Here is a 25,431-nt window from a genome sequence, read left to right as displayed (position 1 = left end):
CTCCTCCTACTTGCATGTGACACTGGGCTTAGGATCTGCATAGGAAACACACACACAAGCACACACCTACCTTTGTTGCCTGCAGATGCCTCCTTGGCTGTCCCCAAACGGTATCAAACCAACACCCACGGGAAGCTGTAAGCATAGAGGACATGCCTGCACCCCATTGGACTTACCTGTGTGGGTTAAATCCGGGTTATTTGACAACCTATGGCGGTGATGGTTCTGCTCAGGCAGAGCAGTGCTGATGCTCCTCATAAAGCTGTCGCTGCTGTGAAGGTTCTAGGTGACATCACAAATCCCTTTGGTTACATACACAACAAAGCTGGGTTGTTGTTGTTTACACTCTGCAAGGCCTGTGGAAGTGAGTGACATCATAGCACTGTAGTTCTGAGGGTTCAAGATGGATGCAACAATCTCCTGTTGCTTCTATGAAGGCCGTAATAGACGACATCACCAAACAGCTCCATAGTCACATACACAGCAAAGGAGAGATGTTGTTTACACCTAGTGATGTCAGTGGTATTGAGTGACATCACAGCACAGTGCTAAGGCTCCTGGGCCTGGACACAGCAGCGGCTGCAATATCTCAACGGGAGAATACGTTTATATCTATGTGTGTGTGTGCGCATATATATATATATATATATATATATATATATATATATATATATATTTCTCCGCCGAAATCACTTTTAAACCCATTTCCACCTTTTTTTCCCTTCTCTTCCTCTTACTTTTTTTTCACGTTTTTTTACGTTTTTCTCCTTTTCGCCTCTTTTCTGGGCGTATTATTCTTCTTTTTCTTCTTTTTTTTCGTCTAATGCATACCCCATCAGTGCAGCAATGCTTATTCAATACCGCCAGCAGATGGAGACACTGGGGGATAATTTTCTAAGGATTTATACTGATTTTTCCTGTCTGAATTTGTCGCACAGAAAGTTGCAGGCCAAATATGTGTGACATTTCTGCGACTTTAGCTTCTAGAGCATTTTTACAACATTATACATAGGTGCTGAATACATAAAAAGCGACTGTTCAGCGACAGACAAGTCGCATCGGCTGAAAGTAGGCCAGAATGTCAGTCCATGTTGGAGCAGGTTTAGATACAGTCTAAAGCATAGATCTCAAAGTCTGTGCACAGAATTTAGCAAGGGCCTCGCACCTTCTGATGCATCAGGTAGGTGCACAATAGCATAGCCTAACCCTCTGTACTTTGGTCTATATTGATGCGGGACATAGACAGCCAGCTGATGACCAATCCATTAGTGCAATGGATGGCTGGAAGCATTTGTCTTTGCCTTTGCAATACCACAGAAGCAATGCATGGTCAATGTACAGCAATGACACACCTGTGTGAACAGCCAGGAGACCCCCCCCCCCCCCATGTTATGTTACATAGTTACATAGTTAGTACGGTCGAAAAAAGACATATGTCCATCACGTTCAACCAGGGAATTAAGGGGTAGGGGTGTGGCGCGATATTGGGGAAGGGATGAGATTTTATATTTCTTCATAAGCATTAATCTTATTTTGTCAATTAGGAACATTCAGCACCCACCCGCTATCAAGGCAGCTGCCTATCATGTCATGCCCTACCTGCACAGGTGTGCTGGCTACTCAAATGATCCAATTAAGGAGGCCATTTAGTCAGCAGCAGCAGAAGTCCTGTGCCTGGACGCTCCAACAGGGGCCAGACACAAGCAGAAGCAGAAGCAGCAGAAGCAGCAGCAGCACCACCTTTTGTTTATTGGCTGCAGCAGCAGCAAGGCCCACAGGGCTGGCTAGCTGGCTAGCCAGCAAGCAGGTAGCAATGAAAGTAGGAATCTTTCTTTTTAACCCTGTAAGGGGGTGGTGCACTGTACCCGAAGATACTGCCATATCGGGTCAATGCATAGGGCGACGGAAGCAAGCTTCGAAATCGGCCCCCGTTCTCAAAAATCCATTTAATATATGGTCCCCAGATAGGGGACGTATCAGATATTAAACTGATAAGAACAGATACTACACTTGATCTTAGCCAAAAGGCCGAGAAGCGATAACCGTGAAAGGGGCGGGCCCAACAAGGTCCCCTTCATGGGCACTATCACTGCTTGCTGTCAGGGAGGCTGCCAGACAATTTTCCATGCACACTCTGGGCTGGGGGGCAGTCAACCACCAGTACACACAGCAGAACCTAAACCCATACCATTATTGCTAAGCAGCAAGACAGGGGCCCATTGCACTCCCACGGGGCCTTTTTAAATGCAATCCATAACCCGGATTTGCCAGGAACCCTTCTTACTCCTCCTACTTGCATGTGACACTGGGCTTAGGATCTGCATAGGAAACACACACACAAGCACACACCTACCTTTGTTGCCTGCAGATGCCTCCTTGGCTGTCCCCAAACGGTATCAAACCAACACCCACGGGAAGCTGTAAGCATAGAGGACATGCCTGCACCCCATTGGACTTACCTGTGTGGGTTAAATCCGGGTTATTTGACAACCTATGGCGGTGATGGTTCTGCTCAGGCAGAGCAGTGCTGATGCTCCTCATAAAGCTGTCGCTGCTGTGAAGGTTCTAGGTGACATCACAAATCCCTTTGGTTACATACACAACAAAGCTGGGTTGTTGTTGTTTACACTCTGCAAGGCCTGTGGAAGTGAGTGACATCATAGCACTGTAGTTCTGAGGGTTCAAGATGGATGCAACAATCTCCTGTTGCTTCTATGAAGGCCGTAATAGACGACATCACCAAACAGCTCCATAGTCACATACACAGCAAAGGAGAGATGTTGTTTACACCTAGTGATGTCAGTGGTATTGAGTGACATCACAGCACAGTGCTAAGGCTCCTGGGCCTGGACACAGCAGCGGCTGCAATATCTCAACGGAGAATACGTTTATATCTATGTGTGTGTGTGCGCATATATATATATATATATATATATATATATATATATATATATATATATATATATTTCTCCGCCGAAATCACTTTTAAACCCATTTCCACCTTTTTTTCCCTTCTCTTCCTCTTACTTTTTTTTCACGTTTTTTTACGTTTTTCTCCTTTTCGCCTCTTTTCTGGGCGTATTATTCTTCTTTTTCTTCTTTTTTTTCGTCTAATGCATACCCCATCAGTGCAGCAATGCTTATTCAATACCGCCAGCAGATGGAGACACTGGGGGATAATTTTCTAAGGATTTATACTGATTTTTCCTGTCTGAATTTGTCGCACAGAAAGTTGCAGGCCAAATATGTGTGACATTTCTGCGACTTTAGCTTCTAGAGCATTTTTACAACATTATACATAGGTGCTGAATACATAAAAAGCGACTGTTCAGCGACAGACAAGTCGCATCGGCTGAAAGTAGGCCAGAATGTCAGTCCATGTTGGAGCAGGTTTAGATACAGTCTAAAGCATAGATCTCAAAGTCTGTGCACAGAATTTAGCAAGGGCCTCGCACCTTCTGATGCATCAGGTAGGTGCACAATAGCATAGCCTAACCCTCTGTACTTTGGTCTATATTGATGCGGGACATAGACAGCCAGCTGATGACCAATCCATTAGTGCAATGGATGGCTGGAAGCATTTGTCTTTGCCTTTGCAATACCACAGAAGCAATGCATGGTCAATGTACAGCAATGACACACCTGTGTGAACAGCCAGGAGACCCCCCCCCCCCCCATGTTATGTTACATAGTTACATAGTTAGTACGGTCGAAAAAAGACATATGTCCATCACGTTCAACCAGGGAATTAAGGGGTAGGGGTGTGGCGCGATATTGGGGAAGGGATGAGATTTTATATTTCTTCATAAGCATTAATCTTATTTTGTCAATTAGGAACATTCAGCACCCACCCGCTATCAAGGCAGCTGCCTATCATGTCATGCCCTACCTGCACAGGTGTGCTGGCTACTCAAATGATCCAATTAAGGAGGCCATTTAGTCAGCAGCAGCAGAAGTCCTGTGCCTGGACGCTCCAACAGGGGCCAGACACAAGCAGAAGCAGAAGCAGCAGAAGCAGCAGCAGCACCACCTTTTGTTTATTGGCTGCAGCAGCAGCAAGGCCCACAGGGCTGGCTAGCTGGCTAGCCAGCAAGCAGGTAGCAATGAAAGTAGGAATCTTTCTTTTTAACCCTGTAAGGGGGTGGTGCACTGTACCCGAAGATACTGCCATATCGGGTCAATGCATAGGGCGACGGAAGCAAGCTTCGAAATCGGCCCCCGTTCTCAAAAATCCATTTAATATATGGTCCCCAGATAGGGGACGTATCAGATATTAAACTGATAAGAACAGATACTACACTTGATCTTAGCCAAAAGGCCGAGAAGCGATAACCGTGAAAGGGGCGGGCCCAACAAGGTCCCCTTCATGGGCACTATCACTGCTTGCTGTCAGGGAGGCTGCCAGACAATTTTCCATGCACACTCTGGGCTGGGGGGCAGTCAACCACCAGTACACACAGCAGAACCTAAACCCATACCATTATTGCTAAGCAGCAAGACAGGGGCCCATTGCACTCCCACGGGGCCTTTTTAAATGCAATCCATAACCCGGATTTGCCAGGAACCCTTCTTACTCCTCCTACTTGCATGTGACACTGGGCTTAGGATCTGCATAGGAAACACACACACAAGCACACACCTACCTTTGTTGCCTGCAGATGCCTCCTTGGCTGTCCCCAAACGGTATCAAACCAACACCCACGGGAAGCTGTAAGCATAGAGGACATGCCTGCACCCCATTGGACTTACCTGTGTGGGTTAAATCCGGGTTATTTGACAACCTATGGCGGTGATGGTTCTGCTCAGGCAGAGCAGTGCTGATGCTCCTCATAAAGCTGTCGCTGCTGTGAAGGTTCTAGGTGACATCACAAATCCCTTTGGTTACATACACAACAAAGCTGGGTTGTTGTTGTTTACACTCTGCAAGGCCTGTGGAAGTGAGTGACATCATAGCACTGTAGTTCTGAGGGTTCAAGATGGATGCAACAATCTCCTGTTGCTTCTATGAAGGCCGTAATAGACGACATCACCAAACAGCTCCATAGTCACATACACAGCAAAGGAGAGATGTTGTTTACACCTAGTGATGTCAGTGGTATTGAGTGACATCACAGCACAGTGCTAAGGCTCCTGGGCCTGGACACAGCAGCGGCTGCAATATCTCAACGGAGAATACGTTTATATCTATGTGTGTGTGTGCGCATATATATATATATATATATATATATATATATATATATATATATATATATATATATTCTCCGCCGAAATCACTTTTAAACCCATTTCCACCTTTTTTTCCCTTCTCTTCCTCTTACTTTTTTTTCACGTTTTTTTACGTTTTTCTCCTTTTCGCCTCTTTTCTGGGCGTATTATTCTTCTTTTTCTTCTTTTTTTTCGTCTAATGCATACCCCATCAGGGCAGCAATGCTTATTCAATACCGCCAGCAGATGGAGACACTGGGGGATAATTTTCTAAGGATTTATACTGATTTTTCCTGTCTGAATTTGTCGCACAGAAAGTTGCAGGCCAAATATGTGTGACATTTCTGCGACTTTAGCTTCTAGAGCATTTTTACAACATTATACATAGGTGCTGAATACATAAAAAGCGACTGTTCAGCGACAGACAAGTCGCATCGGCTGAAAGTAGGCCAGAATGTCAGTCCATGTTGGAGCAGGTTTAGATACAGTCTAAAGCATAGATCTCAAAGTCTGTGCACAGAATTTAGCAAGGGCCTCGCACCTTCTGATGCATCAGGTAGGTGCACAATAGCATAGCCTAACCCTCTGTACTTTGGTCTATATTGATGCGGGACATAGACAGCCAGCTGATGACCAATCCATTAGTGCAATGGATGGCTGGAAGCATTTGTCTTTGCCTTTGCAATACCACAGAAGCAATGCATGGTCAATGTACAGCAATGACACACCTGTGTGAACAGCCAGGAGACCCCCCCCCCCCCATGTTATGTTACATAGTTACATAGTTAGTACGGTCGAAAAAAGACATATGTCCATCACGTTCAACCAGGGAATTAAGGGGTAGGGGTGTGGCGCGATATTGGGGAAGGGATGAGATTTTATATTTCTTCATAAGCATTAATCTTATTTTGTCAATTAGGAACATTCAGCACCCACCCGCTATCAAGGCAGCTGCCTATCATGTCATGCCCTACCTGCACAGGTGTGCTGGCTACTCAAATGATCCAATTAAGGAGGCCATTTAGTCAGCAGCAGCAGAAGTCCTGTGCCTGGACGCTCCAACAGGGGCCAGACACAAGCAGAAGCAGAAGCAGCAGAAGCAGCAGCAGCACCACCTTTTGTTTATTGGCTGCAGCAGCAGCAAGGCCCACAGGGCTGGCTAGCTGGCTAGCCAGCAAGCAGGTAGCAATGAAAGTAGGAATCTTTCTTTTTAACCCTGTAAGGGGGTGGTGCACTGTACCCGAAGATACTGCCATATCGGGTCAATGCATAGGGCGACGGAAGCAAGCTTCGAAATCGGCCCCCGTTCTCAAAAATCCATTTAATATATGGTCCCCAGATAGGGGACGTATCAGATATTAAACTGATAAGAACAGATACTACACTTGATCTTAGCCAAAAGGCCGAGAAGCGATAACCGTGAAAGGGGCGGGCCCAACAAGGTCCCCTTCATGGGCACTATCACTGCTTGCTGTCAGGGAGGCTGCCAGACAATTTTCCATGCACACTCTGGGCTGGGGGGCAGTCAACCACCAGTACACACAGCAGAACCTAAACCCATACCATTATTGCTAAGCAGCAAGACAGGGGCCCATTGCACTCCCACGGGGCCTTTTTAAATGCAATCCATAACCCGGATTTGCCAGGAACCCTTCTTACTCCTCCTACTTGCATGTGACACTGGGCTTAGGATCTGCATAGGAAACACACACACAAGCACACACCTACCTTTGTTGCCTGCAGATGCCTCCTTGGCTGTCCCCAAACGGTATCAAACCAACACCCACGGGAAGCTGTAAGCATAGAGGACATGCCTGCACCCCATTGGACTTACCTGTGTGGGTTAAATCCGGGTTATTTGACAACCTATGGCGGTGATGGTTCTGCTCAGGCAGAGCAGTGCTGATGCTCCTCATAAAGCTGTCGCTGCTGTGAAGGTTCTAGGTGACATCACAAATCCCTTTGGTTACATACACAACAAAGCTGGGTTGTTGTTGTTTACACTCTGCAAGGCCTGTGGAAGTGAGTGACATCATAGCACTGTAGTTCTGAGGGTTCAAGATGGATGCAACAATCTCCTGTTGCTTCTATGAAGGCCGTAATAGACGACATCACCAAACAGCTCCATAGTCACATACACAGCAAAGGAGAGATGTTGTTTACACCTAGTGATGTCAGTGGTATTGAGTGACATCACAGCACAGTGCTAAGGCTCCTGGGCCTGGACACAGCAGCGGCTGCAATATCTCAACGGAGAATACGTTTATATCTATGTGTGTGTGTGCGCATATATATATATATATATATATATATATATATATATATATATATATATATTCTCCGCCGAAATCACTTTTAAACCCATTTCCACCTTTTTTTCCCTTCTCTTCCTCTTACTTTTTTTTCACGTTTTTTTACGTTTTTCTCCTTTTCGCCTCTTTTCTGGGCGTATTATTCTTCTTTTTCTTCTTTTTTTTCGTCTAATGCATACCCCATCAGTGCAGCAATGCTTATTCAATACCGCCAGCAGATGGAGACACTGGGGGATAATTTTCTAAGGATTTATACTGATTTTTCCTGTCTGAATTTGTCGCACAGAAAGTTGCAGGCCAAATATGTGTGACATTTCTGCGACTTTAGCTTCTAGAGCATTTTTACAACATTATACATAGGTGCTGAATACATAAAAAGCGACTGTTCAGCGACAGACAAGTCGCATCGGCTGAAAGTAGGCCAGAATGTCAGTCCATGTTGGAGCAGGTTTAGATACAGTCTAAAGCATAGATCTCAAAGTCTGTGCACAGAATTTAGCAAGGGCCTCGCACCTTCTGATGCATCAGGTAGGTGCACAATAGCATAGCCTAACCCTCTGTACTTTGGTCTATATTGATGCGGGACATAGACAGCCAGCTGATGACCAATCCATTAGTGCAATGGATGGCTGGAAGCATTTGTCTTTGCCTTTGCAATACCACAGAAGCAATGCATGGTCAATGTACAGCAATGACACACCTGTGTGAACAGCCAGGAGACCCCCCCCCCCCCCATGTTATGTTACATAGTTACATAGTTAGTACGGTCGAAAAAAGACATATGTCCATCACGTTCAACCAGGGAATTAAGGGGTAGGGGTGTGGCGCGATATTGGGGAAGGGATGAGATTTTATATTTCTTCATAAGCATTAATCTTATTTTGTCAATTAGGAACATTCAGCACCCACCCGCTATCAAGGCAGCTGCCTATCATGTCATGCCCTACCTGCACAGGTGTGCTGGCTACTCAAATGATCCAATTAAGGAGGCCATTTAGTCAGCAGCAGCAGAAGTCCTGTGCCTGGACGCTCCAACAGGGGCCAGACACAAGCAGAAGCAGAAGCAGCAGAAGCAGCAGCAGCACCACCTTTTGTTTATTGGCTGCAGCAGCAGCAAGGCCCACAGGGCTGGCTAGCTGGCTAGCCAGCAAGCAGGTAGCAATGAAAGTAGGAATCTTTCTTTTTAACCCTGTAAGGGGGTGGTGCACTGTACCCGAAGATACTGCCATATCGGGTCAATGCATAGGGCGACGGAAGCAAGCTTCGAAATCGGCCCCCGTTCTCAAAAATCCATTTAATATATGGTCCCCAGATAGGGGACGTATCAGATATTAAACTGATAAGAACAGATACTACACTTGATCTTAGCCAAAAGGCCGAGAAGCGATAACCGTGAAAGGGGCGGGCCCAACAAGGTCCCCTTCATGGGCACTATCACTGCTTGCTGTCAGGGAGGCTGCCAGACAATTTTCCATGCACACTCTGGGCTGGGGGGCAGTCAACCACCAGTACACACAGCAGAACCTAAACCCATACCATTATTGCTAAGCAGCAAGACAGGGGCCCATTGCACTCCCACGGGGCCTTTTTAAATGCAATCCATAACCCGGATTTGCCAGGAACCCTTCTTACTCCTCCTACTTGCATGTGACACTGGGCTTAGGATCTGCATAGGAAACACACACACAAGCACACACCTACCTTTGTTGCCTGCAGATGCCTCCTTGGCTGTCCCCAAACGGTATCAAACCAACACCCACGGGAAGCTGTAAGCATAGAGGACATGCCTGCACCCCATTGGACTTACCTGTGTGGGTTAAATCCGGGTTATTTGACAACCTATGGCGGTGATGGTTCTGCTCAGGCAGAGCAGTGCTGATGCTCCTCATAAAGCTGTCGCTGCTGTGAAGGTTCTAGGTGACATCACAAATCCCTTTGGTTACATACACAACAAAGCTGGGTTGTTGTTGTTTACACTCTGCAAGGCCTGTGGAAGTGAGTGACATCATAGCACTGTAGTTCTGAGGGTTCAAGATGGATGCAACAATCTCCTGTTGCTTCTATGAAGGCCGTAATAGACGACATCACCAAACAGCTCCATAGTCACATACACAGCAAAGGAGAGATGTTGTTTACACCTAGTGATGTCAGTGGTATTGAGTGACATCACAGCACAGTGCTAAGGCTCCTGGGCCTGGACACAGCAGCGGCTGCAATATCTCAACGGAGAATACGTTTATATCTATGTGTGTGTGTGCGCATATATATATATATATATATATATATATATATATATTTCTCCGCCGAAATCACTTTTAAACCCATTTCCACCTTTTTTTCCCTTCTCTTCCTCTTACTTTTTTTTCACGTTTTTTTACGTTTTTCTCCTTTTCGCCTCTTTTCTGGGCGTATTATTCTTCTTTTTCTTCTTTTTTTTCGTCTAATGCATACCCCATCAGTGCAGCAATGCTTATTCAATACCGCCAGCAGATGGAGACACTGGGGGATAATTTTCTAAGGATTTATACTGATTTTTCCTGTCTGAATTTGTCGCACAGAAAGTTGCAGGCCAAATATGTGTGACATTTCTGCGACTTTAGCTTCTAGAGCATTTTTACAACATTATACATAGGTGCTGAATACATAAAAAGCGACTGTTCAGCGACAGACAAGTCGCATCGGCTGAAAGTAGGCCAGAATGTCAGTCCATGTTGGAGCAGGTTTAGATACAGTCTAAAGCATAGATCTCAAAGTCTGTGCACAGAATTTAGCAAGGGCCTCGCACCTTCTGATGCATCAGGTAGGTGCACAATAGCATAGCCTAACCCTCTGTACTTTGGTCTATATTGATGCGGGACATAGACAGCCAGCTGATGACCAATCCATTAGTGCAATGGATGGCTGGAAGCATTTGTCTTTGCCTTTGCAATACCACAGAAGCAATGCATGGTCAATGTACAGCAATGACACACCTGTGTGAACAGCCAGGAGACCCCCCCCCCCCCATGTTATGTTACATAGTTACATAGTTAGTACGGTCGAAAAAAGACATATGTCCATCACGTTCAACCAGGGAATTAAGGGGTAGGGGTGTGGCGCGATATTGGGGAAGGGATGAGATTTTATATTTCTTCATAAGCATTAATCTTATTTTGTCAATTAGGAACATTCAGCACCCACCCGCTATCAAAGCAGCTGCCTATCATGTCATGCCCTACCTGCACAGGTGTGCTGGCTACTCAAATGATCCAATTAAGGAGGCCATTTAGTCAGCAGCAGCAGAAGTCCTGTGCCTGGACGCTCCAACAGGGGCCAGACACAAGCAGAAGCAGAAGCAGCAGAAGCAGCAGCAGCACCACCTTTTGTTTATTGGCTGCAGCAGCAGCAAGGCCCACAGGGCTGGCTAGCTGGCTAGCCAGCAAGCAGGTAGCAATGAAAGTAGGAATCTTTCTTTTTAACCCTGTAAGGGGGTGGTGCACTGTACCCGAAGATACTGCCATATCGGGTCAATGCATAGGGCGACGGAAGCAAGCTTCGAAATCGGCCCCCGTTCTCAAAAATCCATTTAATATATGGTCCCCAGATAGGGGACGTATCAGATATTAAACTGATAAGAACAGATACTACACTTGATCTTAGCCAAAAGGCCGAGAAGCGATAACCGTGAAAGGGGCGGGCCCAACAAGGTCCCCTTCATGGGCACTATCACTGCTTGCTGTCAGGGAGGCTGCCAGACAATTTTCCATGCACACTCTGGGCTGGGGGGCAGTCAACCACCAGTACACACAGCAGAACCTAAACCCATACCATTATTGCTAAGCAGCAAGACAGGGGCCCATTGCACTCCCACGGGGCCTTTTTAAATGCAATCCATAACCCGGATTTGCCAGGAACCCTTCTTACTCCTCCTACTTGCATGTGACACTGGGCTTAGGATCTGCATAGGAAACACACACACAAGCACACACCTACCTTTGTTGCCTGCAGATGCCTCCTTGGCTGTCCCCAAACGGTATCAAACCAACACCCACGGGAAGCTGTAAGCATAGAGGACATGCCTGCACCCCATTGGACTTACCTGTGTGGGTTAAATCCGGGTTATTTGACAACCTATGGCGGTGATGGTTCTGCTCAGGCAGAGCAGTGCTGATGCTCCTCATAAAGCTGTCGCTGCTGTGAAGGTTCTAGGTGACATCACAAATCCCTTTGGTTACATACACAACAAAGCTGGGTTGTTGTTGTTTACACTCTGCAAGGCCTGTGGAAGTGAGTGACATCATAGCACTGTAGTTCTGAGGGTTCAAGATGGATGCAACAATCTCCTGTTGCTTCTATGAAGGCCGTAATAGACGACATCACCAAACAGCTCCATAGTCACATACACAGCAAAGGAGAGATGTTGTTTACACCTAGTGATGTCAGTGGTATTGAGTGACATCACAGCACAGTGCTAAGGCTCCTGGGCCTGGACACAGCAGCGGCTGCAATATCTCAACGGAGAATACGTTTATATCTATGTGTGTGTGTGCGCATATATATATATATATATATATATATATATATATATATATATATATATATATTCTCCACCGAAATCACTTTTAAACCCATTTCCACCTTTTTTTCCCTTCTCTTCCTCTTACTTTTTTTTCACGTTTTTTTACGTTTTTCTCCTTTTCGCCTCTTTTCTGGGCGTATTATTCTTCTTTTTCTTCTTTTTTTTCGTCTAATGCATACCCCATCAGTGCAGCAATGCTTATTCAATACCGCCAGCAGATGGAGACACTGGGGGATAATTTTCTAAGGATTTATACTGATTTTTCCTGTCTGAATTTGTCGCACAGAAAGTTGCAGGCCAAATATGTGTGACATTTCTGCGACTTTAGCTTCTAGAGCATTTTTACAACATTATACATAGGTGCTGAATACATAAAAAGCGACTGTTCAGCGACAGACAAGTCGCATCGGCTGAAAGTAGGCCAGAATGTCAGTCCATGTTGGAGCAGGTTTAGATACAGTCTAAAGCATAGATCTCAAAGTCTGTGCACAGAATTTAGCAAGGGCCTCGCACCTTCTGATGCATCAGGTAGGTGCACAATAGCATAGCCTAACCCTCTGTACTTTGGTCTATATTGATGCGGGACATAGACAGCCAGCTGATGACCAATCCATTAGTGCAATGGATGGCTGGAAGCATTTGTCTTTGCCTTTGCAATACCACAGAAGCAATGCATGGTCAATGTACAGCAATGACACACCTGTGTGAACAGCCAGGAGACCCCCCCCCCCCCATGTTATGTTACATAGTTACATAGTTAGTACGGTCGAAAAAAGACATATGTCCATCACGTTCAACCAGGGAATTAAGGGGTAGGGGTGTGGCGCGATATTGGGGAAGGGATGAGATTTTATATTTCTTCATAAGCATTAATCTTATTTTGTCAATTAGGAACATTCAGCACCCACCCGCTATCAAAGCAGCTGCCTATCATGTCATGCCCTACCTGCACAGGTGTGCTGGCTACTCAAATGATCCAATTAAGGAGGCCATTTAGTCAGCAGCAGCAGAAGTCCTGTGCCTGGACGCTCCAACAGGGGCCAGACACAAGCAGAAGCAGAAGAAGCAGCAGCAGCACCACCTTTTGTTTATTGGCTGCAGCAGCAGCAAGGCCCACAGGGCTGGCTAGCTGGCTAGCCAGCAAGCAGGTAGCAATGAAAGTAGGAATCTTTCTTTTTAACCCTGTAAGGGGGTGGTGCACTGTACCCGAAGATACTGCCATATCGGGTCAATGCATAGGGCGACGGAAGCAAGCTTCGAAATCGGCCCCCGTTCTCAAAAATCCATTTAATATATGGTCCCCAGATAGGGGACGTATCAGATATTAAACTGATAAGAACAGATACTACACTTGATCTTAGCCAAAAGGCCGAGAAGCGATAACCGTGAAAGGGGCGGGCCCAACAAGGTCCCCTTCATGGGCACTATCACTGCTTGCTGTCAGGGAGGCTGCCAGACAATTTTCCATGCACACTCTGGGCTGGGGGGCAGTCAACCACCAGTACACACAGCAGAACCTAAACCCATACCATTATTGCTAAGCAGCAAGACAGGGGCCCATTGCACTCCCACGGGGCCTTTTTAAATGCAATCCATAACCCGGATTTGCCAGGAACCCTTCTTACTCCTCCTACTTGCATGTGACACTGGGCTTAGGATCTGCATAGGAAACACACACACAAGCACACACCTACCTTTGTTGCCTGCAGATGCCTCCTTGGCTGTCCCCAAACGGTATCAAACCAACACCCACGGGAAGCTGTAAGCATAGAGGACATGCCTGCACCCCATTGGACTTACCTGTGTGGGTTAAATCCGGGTTATTTGACAACCTATGGCGGTGATGGTTCTGCTCAGGCAGAGCAGTGCTGATGCTCCTCATAAAGCTGTCGCTGCTGTGAAGGTTCTAGGTGACATCACAAATCCCTTTGGTTACATACACAACAAAGCTGGGTTGTTGTTGTTTACACTCTGCAAGGCCTGTGGAAGTGAGTGACATCATAGCACTGTAGTTCTGAGGGTTCAAGATGGATGCAACAATCTCCTGTTGCTTCTATGAAGGCCGTAATAGACGACATCACCAAACAGCTCCATAGTCACATACACAGCAAAGGAGAGATGTTGTTTACACCTAGTGATGTCAGTGGTATTGAGTGACATCACAGCACAGTGCTAAGGCTCCTGGGCCTGGACACAGCAGCGGCTGCAATATCTCAACGGAGAATACGTTTATATCTATGTGTGTGTGTGCGCATATATATATATATATATATATATATATATATATATATATATATATATTTCTCCGCCGAAATCACTTTTAAACCCATTTCCACCTTTTTTTCCCTTCTCTTCCTCTTACTTTTTTTTCACGTTTTTTTACGTTTTTCTCCTTTTCGCCTCTTTTCTGGGCGTATTATTCTTCTTTTTCTTCTTTTTTTTCGTCTAATGCATACCCCATCAGTGCAGCAATGCTTATTCAATACCGCCAGCAGATGGAGACACTGGGGGATAATTTTCTAAGGATTTATACTGATTTTTCCTGTCTGAATTTGTCGCACAGAAAGTTGCAGGCCAAATATGTGTGACATTTCTGCGACTTTAGCTTCTAGAGCATTTTTACAACATTATACATAGGTGCTGAATACATAAAAAGCGACTGTTCAGCGACAGACAAGTCGCATCGGCTGAAAGTAGGCCAGAATGTCAGTCCATGTTGGAGCAGGTTTAGATACAGTCTAAAGCATAGATCTCAAAGTCTGTGCACAGAATTTAGCAAGGGCCTCGCACCTTCTGATGCATCAGGTAGGTGCACAATAGCATAGCCTAACCCTCTGTACTTTGGTCTATATTGATGCGGGACATAGACAGCCAGCTGATGACCAATCCATTAGTGCAATGGATGGCTGGAAGCATTTGTCTTTGCCTTTGCAATACCACAGAAGCAATGCATGGTCAATGTACAGCAATGACACACCTGTGTGAACAGCCAGGAGACCCCCCCCCCCCCCATGTTATGTTACATAGTTACATAGTTAGTACGGTCGAAAAAAGACATATGTCCATCACGTTCAACCAGGGAATTAAGGGGTAGGGGTGTGGCGCGATATTGGGGAAGGGATGAGATTTTATATTTCTTCATAAGCATTAATCTTATTTTGTCAATTAGGAACATTCAGCACCCACCCGCTATCAAGGCAGCTGCCTATCATGTCATGCCCTACCTGCACAGGTGTGCTGGCTACTCAAATGATCCAATTAAGGAGGCCATTTAGTCAGCAGCAGCAGAAGTCCTGTGCCTGGACGCTCCAACAGGGGCCAGACACAAGCAGAAGCAGAAGCAGCAGAAGCAGCAGCAGCACCACCTTTTGTTTATTGGCTGCAGCAGCAGCAAGGCCCACAGGGCTGGCTAGCTGGCTAGCCAGCAAGCAGGTAGCAATGAAAGTAGGAATCTTTCTTTTTAACCCTGTAAGGGGGTGGTGCACTGTACCCGAAGATACTGCCATATCGGGTCAATGCATAGGGCGACGGAAGCAAGCTTCGAAATCGGCCCCCGTTCTCAAAAATCCATTTAATATATGGTCCCCAGATAGGGGACGTATCAGATATTAAACTGATAAGATCAGATACTACACTTGATCTTAGCCAAAAGGCCGAGAAGCGATAACCGTGAAAGGGGCGGGCCCAACAAGGTCCCCTTCATGGGCACTATCACTGCTTGCTGTCAGGGAGGCTGCCAGACAATTTTCCATGCACACTCTGGGCTGGGGGGCAGTCAACCACCAGTACACACAGCAGAACCTAAACCCATACCATTATTGCTAAGCAGCAAGACAGGGGCCTATTGCACTCCCACGGGGCCTTTTTAAATGCAATCCATAACCCGGATTTGCCAGGAACCCTTCTTACTCCTCCTACTTGCATGTGACACTGGGCTTAGGATCTGCATAGGAAACACACACACAAGCACACACCTACCTTTGTTGCCTGCAGATGCCTCCTTGGCTGTCCCCAAACGGTATCAAACCAACACCCACGGGAAGCTGTAAGCATAGAGGACATGCCTGCACCCCATTGGACTTACCTGTGTGGGTTAAATCCGGGTTATTTGACAACCTATGGCGGTGATGGTTCTGCTCAGGCAGAGCAGTGCTGATGCTCCTCATAAAGCTGTCGCTGCTGTGAAGGTTCTAGGTGACATCACAAATCCCTTTGGTTACATACACAACAAAGCTGGGTTGTTGTTGTTTACACTCTGCAAGGCCTGTGGAAGTGAGTGACATCATAGCACTGTAGTTCTGAGGGTTCAAGATGGATGCAACAATCTCCTGTTGCTTCTATGAAGGCCGTAATAGACGACATCACCAAACAGCTCCATAGTCACATACACAGCAAAGGAGAGATGTTGTTTACACCTAGTGATGTCAGTGGTATTGAGTGACATCACAGCACAGTGCTAAGGCTCCTGGGCCTGGACACAGCAGCGGCTGCAATATCTCAACGGAGAATACGTTTATATCTATGTGTGTGTGTGCGCATATATATATATATATATATATATATATATATATATATATATATATATTTCTCCGCCGAAATCACTTTTAAACCCATTTCCACCTTTTTTTCCCTTCTCTTCCTCTTACTTTTTTTTCACGTTTTTTTACGTTTTTCTCCTTTTCGCCTCTTTTCTGGGCGTATTATTCTTCTTTTTCTTCTTTTTTTTCGTCTAATGCATACCCCATCAGTGCAGCAATGCTTATTCAATACCGCCAGCAGATGGAGACACTGGGGGATAATTTTCTAAGGATTTATACTGATTTTTCCTGTCTGAATTTGTCGCACAGAAAGTTGCAGGCCAAATATGTGTGACATTTCTGCGACTTTAGCTTCTAGAGCATTTTTACAACATTATACATAGGTGCTGAATACATAAAAAGCGACTGTTCAGCGACAGACAAGTCGCATCGGCTGAAAGTAGGCCAGAATGTCAGTCCATGTTGGAGCAGGTTTAGATACAGTCTAAAGCATAGATCTCAAAGTCTGTGCACAGAATTTAGCAAGGGCCTCGCACCTTCTGATGCATCAGGTAGGTGCACAATAGCATAGCCTAACCCTCTGTACTTTGGTCTATATTGATGCGGGACATAGACAGCCAGCTGATGACCAATCCATTAGTGCAATGGATGGCTGGAAGCATTTGTCTTTGCCTTTGCAATACCACAGAAGCAATGCATGGTCAATGTACAGCAATGACACACCTGTGTGAACAGCCAGGAGACCCCCCCCCCCCCATGTTATGTTACATAGTTACATAGTTAGTACGGTCGAAAAAAGACATATGTCCATCACGTTCAACCAGGGAATTAAGGGGTAGGGGTGTGGCGCGATATTGGGGAAGGGATGAGATTTTATATTTCTTCATAAGCATTAATCTTATTTTGTCAATTAGGAACATTCAGCACCCACCCGCTATCAAGGCAGCTGCCTATCATGTCATGCCCTACCTGCACAGGTGTGCTGGCTACTCAAATGATCCAATTAAGGAGGCCATTTAGTCAGCAGCAGCAGAAGTCCTGTGCCTGGACGCTCCAACAGGGGCCAGACACAAGCAGAAGCAGAAGCAGCAGAAGCAGCAGCAGCACCACCTTTTGTTTATTGGCTGCTGCAGCAGCAGCAAGGCCCACAGGGCTGGCTAGCTGGCTAGCCAGCAAGCAGGTAGCAATGAAAGTAGGAATCTTTCTTTTTAACCCTGTAAGGGGGTGGTGCACTGTACCCGAAGATACTGCCATATCGGGTCAATGCATAGGGCGACGGAAGCAAGCTTCGAAATCGGCCCCCGTTCTCAAAAATCCATTTAATATATGGTCCCCAGATAGGGGACGTATCAGATATTAAACTGATAAGAACAGATACTACACTTGATCTTAGCCAAAAGGCCGAGAAGCGATAACCGTGAAAGGGGCGGGCCCAACAAGGTCCCCTTCATGGGCACTATCACTGCTTGCTGTCAGGGAGGCTGCCAGACAATTTTCCATGCACACTCTGGGCTGGGGGGCAGTCAACCACCAGTACACACAGCAGAACCTAAACCCATACCATTATTGCTAAGCAGCAAGACAGGGGCCCATTGCACTCCCACGGGGCCTTTTTAAATGCAATCCATAACCCGGATTTGCCAGGAACCCTTCTTACTCCTCCTACTTGCATGTGACACTGGGCTTAGGATCTGCATAGGAAACACACACACAAGCACACACCTACCTTTGTTGCCTGCAGATGCCTCCTTGGCTGTCCCCAAACGGTATCAAACCAACACCCACGGGAAGCTGTAAGCATAGAGGACATGCCTGCACCCCATTGGACTTACCTGTGTGGGTTAAATCCGGGTTATTTGACAACCTATGGCGGTGATGGTTCTGCTCAGGCAGAGCAGTGCTGATGCTCCTCATAAAGCTGTCGCTGCTGTGAAGGTTCTAGGTGACATCACAAATCCCTTTGGTTACATACACAACAAAGCTGGGTTGTTGTTGTTTACACTCTGCAAGGCCTGTGGAAGTGAGTGACATCATAGCACTGTAGTTCTGAGGGTTCAAGATGGATGCAACAATCTCCTGTTGCTTCTATGAAGGCCGTAATAGACGACATCACCAAACAGCTCCATAGTCACATACACAGCAAAGGAGAGATGTTGTTTACACCTAGTGATGTCAGTGGTATTGAGTGACATCACAGCACAGTGCTAAGGCTCCTGGGCCTGGACACAGCAGCGGCTGCAATATCTCAACGGAGAATACGTTTATATCTATGTGTGTGTGTGCGCATATATATATATATATATATATATATATATATATATATATATATTCTCCGCCGAAATCACTTTTAAACCCATTTCCACCTTTTTTTCCCTTCTCTTCCTCTTACTTTTTTTTCACGTTTTTTTACGTTTTTCTCCTTTTCGCCTCTTTTCTGGGCGTATTATTCTTCTTTTTCTTCTTTTTTTTCGTCTAATGCATACCCCATCAGTGCAGCAATGCTTATTCAATACCGCCAGCAGATGGAGACACTGGGGGATAATTTTCTAAGGATTTATACTGATTTTTCCTGTCTGAATTTGTCGCACAGAAAGTTGCAGGCCAAATATGTGTGACATTTCTGCGACTTTAGCTTCTAGAGCATTTTTACAACATTATACATAGGTGCTGAATACATAAAAAGCGACTGTTCAGCGACAGACAAGTCGCATCGGCTGAAAGTAGGCCAGAATGTCAGTCCATGTTGGAGCAGGTTTAGATACAGTCTAAAGCATAGATCTCAAAGTCTGTGCACAGAATTTAGCAAGGGCCTCGCACCTTCTGATGCATCAGGTAGGTGCACAATAGCATAGCCTAACCCTCTGTACTTTGGTCTATATTGATGCGGGACATAGACAGCCAGCTGATGACCAATCCATTAGTGCAATGGATGGCTGGAAGCATTTGTCTTTGCCTTTGCAATACCACAGAAGCAATGCATGGTCAATGTACAGCAATGACACACCTGTGTGAACAGCCAGGAGACCCCCCCCCCCCCCATGTTATGTTACATAGTTACATAGTTAGTACGGTCGAAAAAAGACATATGTCCATCACGTTCAACCAGGGAATTAAGGGGTAGGGGTGTGGCGCGATATTGGGGAAGGGATGAGATTTTATATTTCTTCATAAGCATTAATCTTATTTTGTCAATTAGGAACATTCAGCACCCACCCGCTATCAAGGCAGCTGCCTATCATGTCATGCCCTACCTGCACAGGTGTGCTGGCTACTCAAATGATCCAATTAAGGAGGCCATTTAGTCAGCAGCAGCAGAAGTCCTGTGCCTGGACGCTCCAACAGGGGCCAGACACAAGCAGAAGCAGAAGCAGCAGAAGCAGCAGCAGCACCACCTTTTGTTTATTGGCTGCAGCAGCAGCAAGGCCCACAGGGCTGGCTAGCTGGCTAGCCAGCAAGCAGGTAGCAATGAAAGTAGGAATCTTTCTTTTTAACCCTGTAAGGGGGTGGTGCACTGTACCCGAAGATACTGCCATATCGGGTCAATGCATAGGGCGACGGAAGCAAGCTTCGAAATCGGCCCCCGTTCTCAAAAATCCATTTAATATATGGTCCCCAGATAGGGGACGTATCAGATATTAAACTGATAAGAACAGATACTACACTTGATCTTAGCCAAAAGGCCGAGAAGCGATAACCGTGAAAGGGGCGGGCCCAACAAGGTCCCCTTCATGGGCACTATCACTGCTTGCTGTCAGGGAGGCTGCCAGACAATTTTCCATGCACACTCTGGGCTGGGGGGCAGTCAACCACCAGTACACACAGCAGAACCTAAACCCATACCATTATTGCTAAGCAGCAAGACAGGGGCCCATTGCACTCCCACGGGGCCTTTTTAAATGCAATCCATAACCCGGATTTGCCAGGAACCCTTCTTACTCCTCCTACTTGCATGTGACACTGGGCTTAGGATCTGCATAGGAAACACACACACAAGCACACACCTACCTTTGTTGCCTGCAGATGCCTCCTTGGCTGTCCCCAAACGGTATCAAACCAACACCCACGGGAAGCTGTAAGCATAGAGGACATGCCTGCACCCCATTGGACTTACCTGTGTGGGTTAAATCCGGGTTATTTGACAACCTATGGCGGTGATGGTTCTGCTCAGGCAGAGCAGTGCTGATGCTCCTCATAAAGCTGTCGCTGCTGTGAAGGTTCTAGGTGACATCACAAATCCCTTTGGTTACATACACAACAAAGCTGGGTTGTTGTTGTTTACACTCTGCAAGGCCTGTGGAAGTGAGTGACATCATAGCACTGTAGTTCTGAGGGTTCAAGATGGATGCAACAATCTCCTGTTGCTTCTATGAAGGCCGTAATAGACGACATCACCAAACAGCTCCATAGTCACATACACAGCAAAGGAGAGATGTTGTTTACACCTAGTGATGTCAGTGGTATTGAGTGACATCACACAGCACAGTGCTAAGGCTCCTGGGCCTGGACACAGCAGCGGCTGCAATATCTCAACGGAGAATACGTTTATATCTATGTGTGTGTGTGCGCATATATATATATATATATATATATATATATATATATATATATATTTCTCCGCCGAAATCACTTTTAAACCCATTTCCACCTTTTTTTCCCTTCTCTTCCTCTTACTTTTTTTTCACGTTTTTTTACGTTTTTCTCCTTTTCGCCTCTTTTCTGGGCGTATTATTCTTCTTTTTCTTCTTTTTTTTCGTCTAATGCATACCCCATCAGTGCAGCAATGCTTATTCAATACCGCCAGCAGATGGAGACACTGGGGGATAATTTTCTAAGGATTTATACTGATTTTTCCTGTCTGAATTTGTCGCACAGAAAGTTGCAGGCCAAATATGTGTGACATTTCTGCGACTTTAGCTTCTAGAGCATTTTTACAACATTATACATAGGTGCTGAATACATAAAAAGCGACTGTTCAGCGACAGACAAGTCGCATCGGCTGAAAGTAGGCCAGAATGTCAGTCCATGTTGGAGCAGGTTTAGATACAGTCTAAAGCATAGATCTCAAAGTCTGTGCACAGAATTTAGCAAGGGCCTCGCACCTTCTGATGCATCAGGTAGGTGCACAATAGCATAGCCTAACCCTCTGTACTTTGGTCTATATTGATGCGGGACATAGACAGCCAGCTGATGACCAATCCATTAGTGCAATGGATGGCTGGAAGCATTTGTCTTTGCCTTTGCAATACCACAGAAGCAATGCATGGTCAATGTACAGCAATGACACACCTGTGTGAACAGCCAGGAGACCCCCCCCCCCCCCCCCCATGTTATGTTACATAGTTACATAGTTAGTACGGTCGAAAAAAGACATATGTCCATCACGTTCAACCAGGGAATTAAGGGGTAGGGGTGTGGCGCGATATTGGGGAAGGGATGAGATTTTATATTTCTTCATAAGCATTAATCTTATTTTGTCAATTAGGAACATTCAGCACCCACCCGCTATCAAGGCAGCTGCCTATCATGTCATGCCCTACCTGCACAGGTGTGCTGGCTACTCAAATGATCCAATTAAGGAGGCCATTTAGTCAGCAGCAGCAGAAGTCCTGTGCCTGGACGCTCCAACAGGGGCCAGACACAAGCAGAAGCAGAAGCAGCAGAAGCAGCAGCAGCACCACCTTTTGTTTATTGGCTGCAGCAGCAGCAAGGCCCACAGGGCTGGCTAGCTGGCTAGCCAGCAAGCAGGTAGCAATGAAAGTAGGAATCTTTCTTTTTAACCCTGTAAGGGGGTGGTGCACTGTACCCGAAGATACTGCCATATCGGGTCAATGCATAGGGCGACGGAAGCAAGCTTCGAAATCGGCCCCCGTTCTCAAAAATCCATTTAATATATGGTCCCCAGATAGGGGACGTATCAGATATTAAACTGATAAGAACAGATACTACACTTGATCTTAGCCAAAAGGCCGAGAAGCGATAACCGTGAAAGGGGCGGGCCCAACAAGGTCCCCTTCATGGGCACTATCACTGCTTGCTGTCAGGGAGGCTGCCAGACAATTTTCCATGCACACTCTGGGCTGGGGGGCAGTCAACCACCAGTACACACAGCAGAACCTAAACCCATACCATTATTGCTAAGCAGCAAGACAGGGGCCCATTGCACTCCCACGGGGCCTTTTTAAATGCAATCCATAACCCGGATTTGCCAGGAACCCTTCTTACTCCTCCTACTTGCATGTGACACTGGGCTTAGGATCTGCATAGGAAACACACACACAAGCACACACCTACCTTTGTTGCCTGCAGATGCCTCCTTGGCTGTCCCCAAACGGTATCAAACCAACACCCACGGGAAGCTGTAAGCATAGAGGACATGCCTGCACCCCATTGGACTTACCTGTGTGGGTTAAATCCGGGTTATTTGACAACCTATGGCGGTGATGGTTCTGCTCAGGCAGAGCAGTGCTGATGCTCCTCATAAAGCTGTCGCTGCTGTGAAGGTTCTAGGTGACATCACAAATCCCTTTGGTTACATACACAACAAAGCTGGGTTGTTGTTGTTTACACTCTGCAAGGCCTGTGGAAGTGAGTGACATCATAGCACTGTAGTTCTGAGGGTTCAAGATGGATGCAACAATCTCCTGTTGCTTCTATGAAGGCCGTAATAGACGACATCACCAAACAGCTCCATAGTCACATACACAGCAAAGGAGAGATGCTGTTTACACCTAGTGATGTCAGTGGTATTGAGTGACATCACAGCACAGTGCTAAGGCTCCTGGGCCTGGACACAGCAGCGGCTGCAATATCTCAACGGAGAATACGTTTATATCTATGTGTGTGTGTGCGCATATATATATATATATATATATATATATATATATATATATATATATATATATTTCTCCGCCGAAATCACTTTTAAACCCATTTCCACCTTTTTTTCCCTTCTCTTCCTCTTACTTTTTTTTCACGTTTTTTTACGTTTTTCTCCTTTTCGCCTCTTTTCTGGGCGTATTATTCTTCTTTTTCTTCTTTTTTTTCGTCTAATGCATACCCCATCAGTGCAGCAATGCTTATTCAATACCGCCAGCAGATGGAGACACTGGGGGATAATTTTCTAAGGATTTATACTGATTTTTCCTGTCTGAATTTGTCGCACAGAAAGTTGCAGGCCAAATATGTGTGACATTTCTGCGACTTTAGCTTCTAGAGCATTTTTACAACATTATACATAGGTGCTGAATACATAAAAAGCGACTGTTCAGCGACAGACAAGTCGCATCGGCTGAAAGTAGGCCAGAATGTCAGTCCATGTTGGAGCAGGTTTAGATACAGTCTAAAGCATAGATCTCAAAGTCTGTGCACAGAATTTAGCAAGGGCCTCGCACCTTCTGATGCATCAGGTAGGTGCACAATAGCATAGCCTAACCCTCTGTACTTTGGTCTATATTGATGCGGGACATAGACAGCCAGCTGATGACCAATCCATTAGTGCAATGGATGGCTGGAAGCATTTGTCTTTGCCTTTGCAATACCACAGAAGCAATGCATGGTCAATGTACAGCAATGACACACCTGTGTGAACAGCCAGGAGACCCCCCCCCCCCCCCCCATGTTATGTTACATAGTTACATAGTTAGTACGGTCGAAAAAAGACATATGTCCATCACGTTCAACCAGGGAATTAAGGGGTAGGGGTGTGGCGCGATATTGGGGAAGGGATGAGATTTTATATTTCTTCATAAGCATTAATCTTATTTTGTCAATTAGGAACATTCAGCACCCACCCGCTATCAAGGCAGCTGCCTATCATGTCATGCCCTACCTGCACAGGTGTGCTGGCTACTCAAATGATCCAATTAAGGAGGCCATTTAGTCAGCAGCAGCAGAAGTCCTGTGCCTGGACGCTCCAACAGGGGCCAGACACAAGCAGAAGCAGAAGCAGCAGAAGCAGCAGCAGCACCACCTTTTGTTTATTGGCTGCAGCAGCAGCAAGGCCCACAGGGCTGGCTAGCTGGCTAGCCAGCAAGCAGGTAGCAATGAAAGTAGGAATCTTTCTTTTTAACCCTGTAAGGGGGTGGTGCACTGTACCCGAAGATACTGCCATATCGGGTCAATGCATAGGGCGACGGAAGCAAGCTTCGAAATCGGCCCCCGTTCTCAAAAATCCATTTAATATATGGTCCCCAGATAGGGGACGTATCAGATATTAAACTGATAAGAACAGATACTACACTTGATCTTAGCCAAAAGGCCGAGAAGCGATAACCGTGAAAGGGGCGGGCCCAACAAGGTCCCCTTCATGGGCACTATCACTGCTTGCTGTCAGGGAGGCTGCCAGACAATTTTCCATGCACACTCTGGGCTGGGGGGCAGTCAACCACCAGTACACACAGCAGAACCTAAACCCATACCATTATTGCTAAGCAGCAAGACAGGGGCCCATTGCACTCCCACGGGGCCTTTTTAAATGCAATCCATAACCCGGATTTGCCAGGAACCCTTCTTACTCCTCCTACTTGCATGTGACACTGGGCTTAGGATCTGCATAGGAAACACACACACAAGCACACACCTACCTTTGTTGCCTGCAGATGCCTCCTTGGCTGTCCCCAAACGGTATCAAACCAACACCCACGGGAAGCTGTAAGCATAGAGGACATGCCTGCACCCCATTGGACTTACCTGTGTGGGTTAAATCCGGGTTATTTGACAACCTATGGCGGTGATGGTTCTGCTCAGGCAGAGCAGTGCTGATGCTCCTCATAAAGCTGTCGCTGCTGTGAAGGTTCTAGGTGACATCACAAATCCCTTT

At 46.2% G+C, this 25,431-nt stretch overlaps 11 non-coding genes across 11 annotated transcripts; all 11 read right to left on the bottom strand.

Moving 5' to 3' along the window:
* Positions 1-1,849: 1,849 nt before the first annotated feature.
* LOC130351166 (U2 spliceosomal RNA) lies at positions 1,850-2,040 on the bottom strand. The gene has a single exon (XR_008887919.1). It is a non-coding gene; the product is annotated as a U2 spliceosomal RNA (small nuclear RNA).
* Positions 2,041-4,139: 2,099 nt separating this feature from the next.
* LOC130351164 (U2 spliceosomal RNA) lies at positions 4,140-4,330 on the bottom strand. The gene has a single exon (XR_008887917.1). It is a non-coding gene; the product is annotated as a U2 spliceosomal RNA (small nuclear RNA).
* A 2,099-nt stretch (positions 4,331-6,429) lies between these two features.
* LOC130351163 (U2 spliceosomal RNA) lies at positions 6,430-6,620 on the bottom strand. Its single transcript, XR_008887916.1, has one exon. It is a non-coding gene; the product is annotated as a U2 spliceosomal RNA (small nuclear RNA).
* Positions 6,621-8,714: 2,094 nt separating this feature from the next.
* On the bottom strand, positions 8,715-8,905 carry LOC130351162 (U2 spliceosomal RNA). Its single transcript, XR_008887915.1, has one exon. It is a non-coding gene; the product is annotated as a U2 spliceosomal RNA (small nuclear RNA).
* A 2,080-nt stretch (positions 8,906-10,985) lies between these two features.
* Positions 10,986-11,176, bottom strand: LOC130351160 (U2 spliceosomal RNA). Its single transcript, XR_008887914.1, has one exon. It is a non-coding gene; the product is annotated as a U2 spliceosomal RNA (small nuclear RNA).
* Positions 11,177-13,265: 2,089 nt separating this feature from the next.
* Positions 13,266-13,456, bottom strand: LOC130351159 (U2 spliceosomal RNA). The gene has a single exon (XR_008887913.1). It is a non-coding gene; the product is annotated as a U2 spliceosomal RNA (small nuclear RNA).
* Positions 13,457-15,549: 2,093 nt separating this feature from the next.
* LOC130351122 (U2 spliceosomal RNA) lies at positions 15,550-15,740 on the bottom strand. The gene has a single exon (XR_008887881.1). It is a non-coding gene; the product is annotated as a U2 spliceosomal RNA (small nuclear RNA).
* Positions 15,741-17,835: 2,095 nt separating this feature from the next.
* LOC130351158 (U2 spliceosomal RNA) lies at positions 17,836-18,026 on the bottom strand. Its single transcript, XR_008887912.1, has one exon. It is a non-coding gene; the product is annotated as a U2 spliceosomal RNA (small nuclear RNA).
* A 2,088-nt stretch (positions 18,027-20,114) lies between these two features.
* Positions 20,115-20,305, bottom strand: LOC130351157 (U2 spliceosomal RNA). The gene has a single exon (XR_008887911.1). It is a non-coding gene; the product is annotated as a U2 spliceosomal RNA (small nuclear RNA).
* A 2,095-nt stretch (positions 20,306-22,400) lies between these two features.
* On the bottom strand, positions 22,401-22,591 carry LOC130351156 (U2 spliceosomal RNA). Its single transcript, XR_008887910.1, has one exon. It is a non-coding gene; the product is annotated as a U2 spliceosomal RNA (small nuclear RNA).
* Positions 22,592-24,691: 2,100 nt separating this feature from the next.
* Positions 24,692-24,882, bottom strand: LOC130351155 (U2 spliceosomal RNA). Its single transcript, XR_008887909.1, has one exon. It is a non-coding gene; the product is annotated as a U2 spliceosomal RNA (small nuclear RNA).
* Between the last annotated feature and the right edge of the window lie 549 nt (positions 24,883-25,431).

The sequence above is a fragment of the Hyla sarda genome, unplaced genomic scaffold, assembly GCF_029499605.1.
Source record: "Hyla sarda isolate aHylSar1 unplaced genomic scaffold, aHylSar1.hap1 scaffold_963, whole genome shotgun sequence".
Lineage (NCBI taxonomy): Eukaryota > Metazoa > Chordata > Amphibia > Anura > Hylidae > Hyla > Hyla sarda.
The sequence above is the reverse complement of the archived record's forward strand: the minus strand, read 5'-3'. Positions and strand labels throughout refer to the sequence as shown.